The sequence below is a fragment of the Cydia fagiglandana genome, chromosome 2 (genome assembly GCF_963556715.1).
Source record: "Cydia fagiglandana chromosome 2, ilCydFagi1.1, whole genome shotgun sequence".
Taxonomy (NCBI): domain Eukaryota; kingdom Metazoa; phylum Arthropoda; class Insecta; order Lepidoptera; family Tortricidae; genus Cydia; species Cydia fagiglandana.
This window is the reverse complement of record NC_085933.1, coordinates 20,779,761-20,785,574: the sequence shown is the minus strand read 5'-3', so window position 1 is coordinate 20,785,574 and position 5,814 is coordinate 20,779,761. Positions and strand designations below refer to the sequence as shown.

Below are 5,814 nucleotides of genomic sequence, written 5' to 3'. Positions count from 1 at the left end.
TAAGTTACCTATATAATGACAAGCGTTTTAATTTTCTAGTATTTAAGCATTAAAAATTTAATACCTGACGACCGGTCTGGTCTAGTGGGTAGTGACCCTGCCTGCGAAGCCGATGGTCATTGGTCCTGGGTTCGAATCCCAGTAAGGGCATTTATTTTTATGATGATACAGATATTTGTTCCTGAGCCATGGGTGTTTTCTATGTATTTAAGTATTTGTATATTATATATATCGTTGTCTGAGTACCCACAACACAAGCCTTCTTGAGCTTACTGTGGGACTTAGTCAATCTGTGTAAGAATGTCCTGTAATATTTATTTATTTATTATTATTTATACCTAAGTCCGCTAGCTTTTACCTACAATAGCACAGTGGATGCGTACACCCGCTCCGTAAACAACGCCAGCTAGCGGAGGCCCTTAGATTTTTTTTTTTTTTATAATAAACTGATCGGCGATTGGCTCTAGTCACACCTGATGGAAAGTGAAGACAGAGCCTAAGATGTAGCTCACCGGTTCAGTAATAGCCTATTCACTCTAGCTTTAAAGAGACCGAGGTCATAATTATTTTTCAGGGAATACAGATGCCGGGAGCGCATTCCATTCCTTAGCCGTCCTTACCAAAAAAGACGAGGCAAATCGTTTTGTGCGGACAAATGGAATACTAACCACGAACGGGTGCATTCGCTCCCCGCGCCTGGATGTCCGATGATGGAAAGGGAATGGTGGGATCAGGTCATGCAGCTCTTGTGCGCACTCTCCAGAATGTATCCGATAGAACACCGATAGACATGCGACTCTTCGGCGATGATCGAGGCTCTGTAACTTCGATTTGACAGCTGGGTCATCGCCTAAAAGTCTATGAGCCCGGCGCTCTATTGGTATTGGTATCAAATGAATATTTTTTATTGTAGAGCAATCAATTCGGAAACTCACCAAATGCTACAAAACGCAGTTTTAAAAATAACTGCTTTATAAACTTGATTATGATTACTCATTATCATATGGGCTCATTCAGAAATAATCAAAAGTAACAGTACCAGTTTTTATCATCACCATTATAAAGACGCCACCGAAGCGTGAAGATAAAGTTCAAAATACTGCCATAAAAACCGAAAGAAATAGAATGGCATTTGTTTTTTATACGAATGCTTAATCGTTCGGTCGTGAGTCGTGAGTAGCCAAATATGCCGATTATACTGTAATTAGCCCCAGTGTTTTAGTTAATGCATTGAATGTGACGATGGCCTCTCAGTGGATACCGCCTGACATCAGCCTAATTTGCGCTAAAACAACTGCACCATTGACCCAGTGTTCAGAAACAGGATTTCTCTATTTGACACTTCTTGCTCAACTGTACGGCCATTCAGTAGATGATAAACCGTACTCTGGAAGGAACCCGTATGCTGATATTCCACTTTCCGACATTGAAACTACGGAAGAATCTACGGAAGAGCCATTAGAGTCAAAGTTTTTGAATATGAATGCAATAAGTTTACCACCTCCTTTAAATCCTGTTTTCCAAAACAGTAAAGCTAAAACTTGCGTTCCACATGCGGTTCACGTAAAAGTGGCGGTTGGGAAAGGAAAAAAGAAGATAAGGCAAAAAAGACCACAACTGGTTGTGGTACCAAAAGACCCACCATCATCACCAGGAGAATATGACTTCATCATAGTTGGTGCTGGTTCGGCAGGGTGCGTGCTGGCTAACCGCTTGTCCGAAATCAAAAATTGGAAGGTAATCTAATTTTATTATTTTTCTAAATATTTTGAGACCTAGTTTCATCGTAATTAGACATTATTGATCTTATTGTGAGAATAGGCTTGAAAATTGAAACATAATACATAGTTCTTTTTAATTGTAAGATTTGATTAATATTACTTCATGATTTAAGTACATTTATTTCATTACGTTGCAAGACTTGCAAGTATTCAAATCACATCACCGCCAATTATTAACGTAGGTAATTAATTACACAAGGCACAGATCATATAATACTAGTACTTAAGGGTAGCACCATTTTTATTGATACTGTCTGGTCAGCATTACCAACAGTAGCAAATTCATCTCTACGACCAAGTTTAAATAGTAATGACCTTATCTGCAAAGGTACAAGGCTAATACCCGGAAAATAAGAGAACGTTCCTAAGTTAGGTAATTATAGATGGACATAATTAAATTTATACATACCTATATATATTTATAATAATTATATTTATGCATACCTATGCTATGTTAAGGCTGATCTGTATGGGTTTGTCCCTAAAAAGTTGTTTATATATTCCTAGATTCTTCTCCTGGAAGCGGGCCCCGAAGAACCGAATGTGACTAGCGTTCCGGCGCTATCACCGGTTCTGACATCTTCCAGTATCGATTGGGGCTACAATACGCAACCAGATGAGCTTTCATGTCGGGGGCTGAAAGGACACACATGCCATTGGACTAGGTACAATTGCTTAATTATTAGAATTTTTTTTGTTTGTATTTTTTTAAGGAAGCAAGTTGAAAACACTAAAAAAAAGAAGAAGAAGAAGTTGAGATACTATTTTTGTGTGTAGCAACTATGACGCAACCTGCGCTGTAGATTGATATTATATTTAATTTGGATTGTTTGTATCTTATGATACTTACTTATCTATATCCTAGAGCATTATCTTAATTAAAAATACATGTCGTATACAAGAGAAAAAGTGACCATCTATTTCAGTAGTTAAAGTTTTACTGTAAAAGTATAATTTTGTAGTAGATACAAAAATGTTATATTACTGATGTTTTTGAAAATAGTTAACAATTTGCAGGGGGAAAACCATGGGCGGCTCTAGTGCGGTAAACTACATGGTGTACATGAGGGGCAACAAAGCTGACTACGACGGATGGGCCGCCGCTGGCAACCCTGGGTGGAGCTATCGAGAGGTTTTTTTTAAATATCTTATTAGTTAGCAGGACATGTAGGCATAGAATATTATTTATTTATTTAGTAACAACTTTATCAAAAAACATTTTAGGTTAGGTACTTAATGGTTGGAGGGCAAAGACCTTCTTTGCCAAAGAACCCCGGACAAAAGTAATGGACTTAGCATTACCAAATTATCACCTTGTTTTAATTACTGAGACCGTGAGCATACTTGACTGTTCTGAAACAATTACATATGACACTGAGTCTCTTTTGTTTTTTATTGATGAAGGAAATGCTTTGAAATTTGTATTTAAGTAAACAAACCCAATTATTATACCTTCTTTGTCTCTCTTTTTTATTTATAATTCAATACACCTACTTAATTAACCAACATTTAAATATTTCCCCCAGGTGCTGCCGTATTTCAAGAAAGCAGAAAACAATAGAAATCTTGAATCATACGACAAAAAGTATCATTCTGAAGGCGGACCCTTGAATGTAGAAAGGTTTCCATATATAGACAATAATGCCTTAATGTTAGTCCAAGCATTTAGAGAAAGAGGTCTTCCGATCACAGATTTTAATGGAGAAAACCAACTTGGAACAGATATAGCTCAATCGACTTCACTGCGTGGACAAAGATTGTCCGTAAATGCAGCCTATATCAGGCCAATACGCCATATTAGGTCTAATTTAAAAGTAGTTACAAAAGCGTATGTAACTAGAATTATTATAAATCCGGTTACTAAGACTGCTGTTGGAGTAGAGTACAACAAAGATGGAGCGGTGTTAACTGCATATGCTTCTAAAGAAGTTATATCAAGTGCAGGTGCAATAAATTCTCCCAAGTTACTGATGCTATCTGGTGTAGGACCCATAGAGCATTTAGCGAAACATAATATAACAGTTTTATCAAATTGTTCAGTTGGCCATAACCTACAAGACCATGTCACGACTAACGCATTGCTTATTGCGCTTACCAACAACACTGCGGTTGATGGCCCACAGTTACTGAATAACATTTATGATTATTATAATCAACCACCTCACAAGAATGGTTCTTTGGCTTCTACAAGTACTATCAACGCAGTTGCCTTTATTAAGACAAATCTATCGAAACAAGATCTACCTGATATTCAGTTTCACTTTAATGGGAGAAATATCGAAGAGTTATATGCTGATCCTCCGTCATCCATAGCTAGTAATATATTCCCTTTGGCGTATTATACTGGCTTGTCAGTGAAACCTTTGTTATTGGCTCCTAAAAGTAGAGGGTACATAATGCTTAACCACACTGACCCTGTTTATGGTCCTCCGCTAATATATCCTAGATTCTTTACTGAAAAAGAAGATTTAGAAGTTTTAATATCTGGAATAAAATACGCTACCACTCTAGAAGATACCCCAGCGTTTATAGAAAATGGTGCTTATTTTGTAAAAGTACCTATATCAGGATGTGAAAATTTTAATTGGGGTACTAATGAATATTTCTCTTGCTTATTGACACACTATACGACTACTCTTATTTCATCCAGCTGGCACTTGTAAAATGGGCCCTAGCTCGGATACAGAAGCTGTAGTTGACGCAAGGCTAAGAGTGTATGGCATTAATAAGTTAAGGGTGGTAGATTGTTCAATTATGCCGCAGACTGTTAGAGGAAACTTAAATGCACCTACGATAATGATCGCTGAAAAGGCCGCTGATATAATCAAGGAGGAATATTGTTAAATTTTTAAATACGATTATAAAAAGCCGTTCGTCAACTAAATCAACATTAAAGTTTTCGTTAAAAGTACGTAGAAGACGCCCTATCTTAGTGCAAGTTGCAATTCGTGATAGTTTAAGAAAAAGGTTACCGTGTACTTTCTAGTCCAGATTTCTAACATAAATCACAGACTTGAGACTAGCTACCAGCTGGTGTAGTGGACAACAAGAACGCGTAATATGACAAAAAGGAAGTGTTACTATACACAATTAAATTAATTGACAATTATCAAGGTTGAAATTATTTTACCCTCACTCCTAGCACCCTAGCACAAGAGCGACGCGACGGTATCTCGTATGCAAGATAGTCTTCCAATTTAAAACTGTCGCGTTTTAAACACATATTACTCACATTTATAGACGGGTCTATTGCGAATTTATTTTATTACCATTATTTTTTTATTAGCCGCGACCACGACCAGTGAAACCTCTGTCGAAACGTCGTTACATATAAATGTGAGTTAATAAGTCTTGCAATATATTTTTAACTAGATGTGCATCCATTTGAAATGAAACAAATTGCCCAAAGTTAAGAGCCCAAAGCTGAACTGGGAGGAATGATGGCGATTATATTTGCAATACAACAAACCGATTTGAGTGAATTTATATCGAACGTTTCAAACTTTTCTTAACTGCATGCCGTTTCCAGAAAATATATCTGTAAAGAGACTTTAACAAGAGATATACAATTAGAGCGTGCACGGTGCCGTGTGCGATTGTATTTTGTTTTATCTTGTTAGGAGTCGAGTGCGAATTCTCTTCTTCCTTCTAGATCTTACGCAAGCGGAAAGTCGCTTACAAGTATTATCTACAGAAATATAATTGAGCGACTTATCTGTTTTCAACATAAAAGGCCTTACGTAATTGGCGGCGAAGAATTTCTGTTGTGTGCTGAAATAGCTAGTTTCTTAATGAAGCTTATAAGCTTATAAGTGGTCGTCTTAGACATTTATGTTCAAAAGCAGAAATTCTAAAGATATTATTGAAAACATAGAAACTAGTTACAACATAAAAAACATTGGAAATATTTTAGCGCTAAGAAAACTAATCAATAGGTCACTGATAATGATTGTACTTAGTATTTGGGACACATAAATTAATTCATAATAATTATTTTGTTTGGCTTTATTCCCTCTATATTAGGTACTCGTAC

The 5,814-nt window shown here is 36.6% G+C and overlaps 1 pseudogene; it reads left to right on the top strand.

Moving 5' to 3' along the window:
• Positions 1-1,253: 1,253 nt before the first annotated feature.
• On the top strand, positions 1,254-4,625 carry LOC134672035 (glucose dehydrogenase [FAD, quinone]-like; annotated as a pseudogene).
• Positions 4,626-5,814: the final 1,189 nt, after the last annotated feature.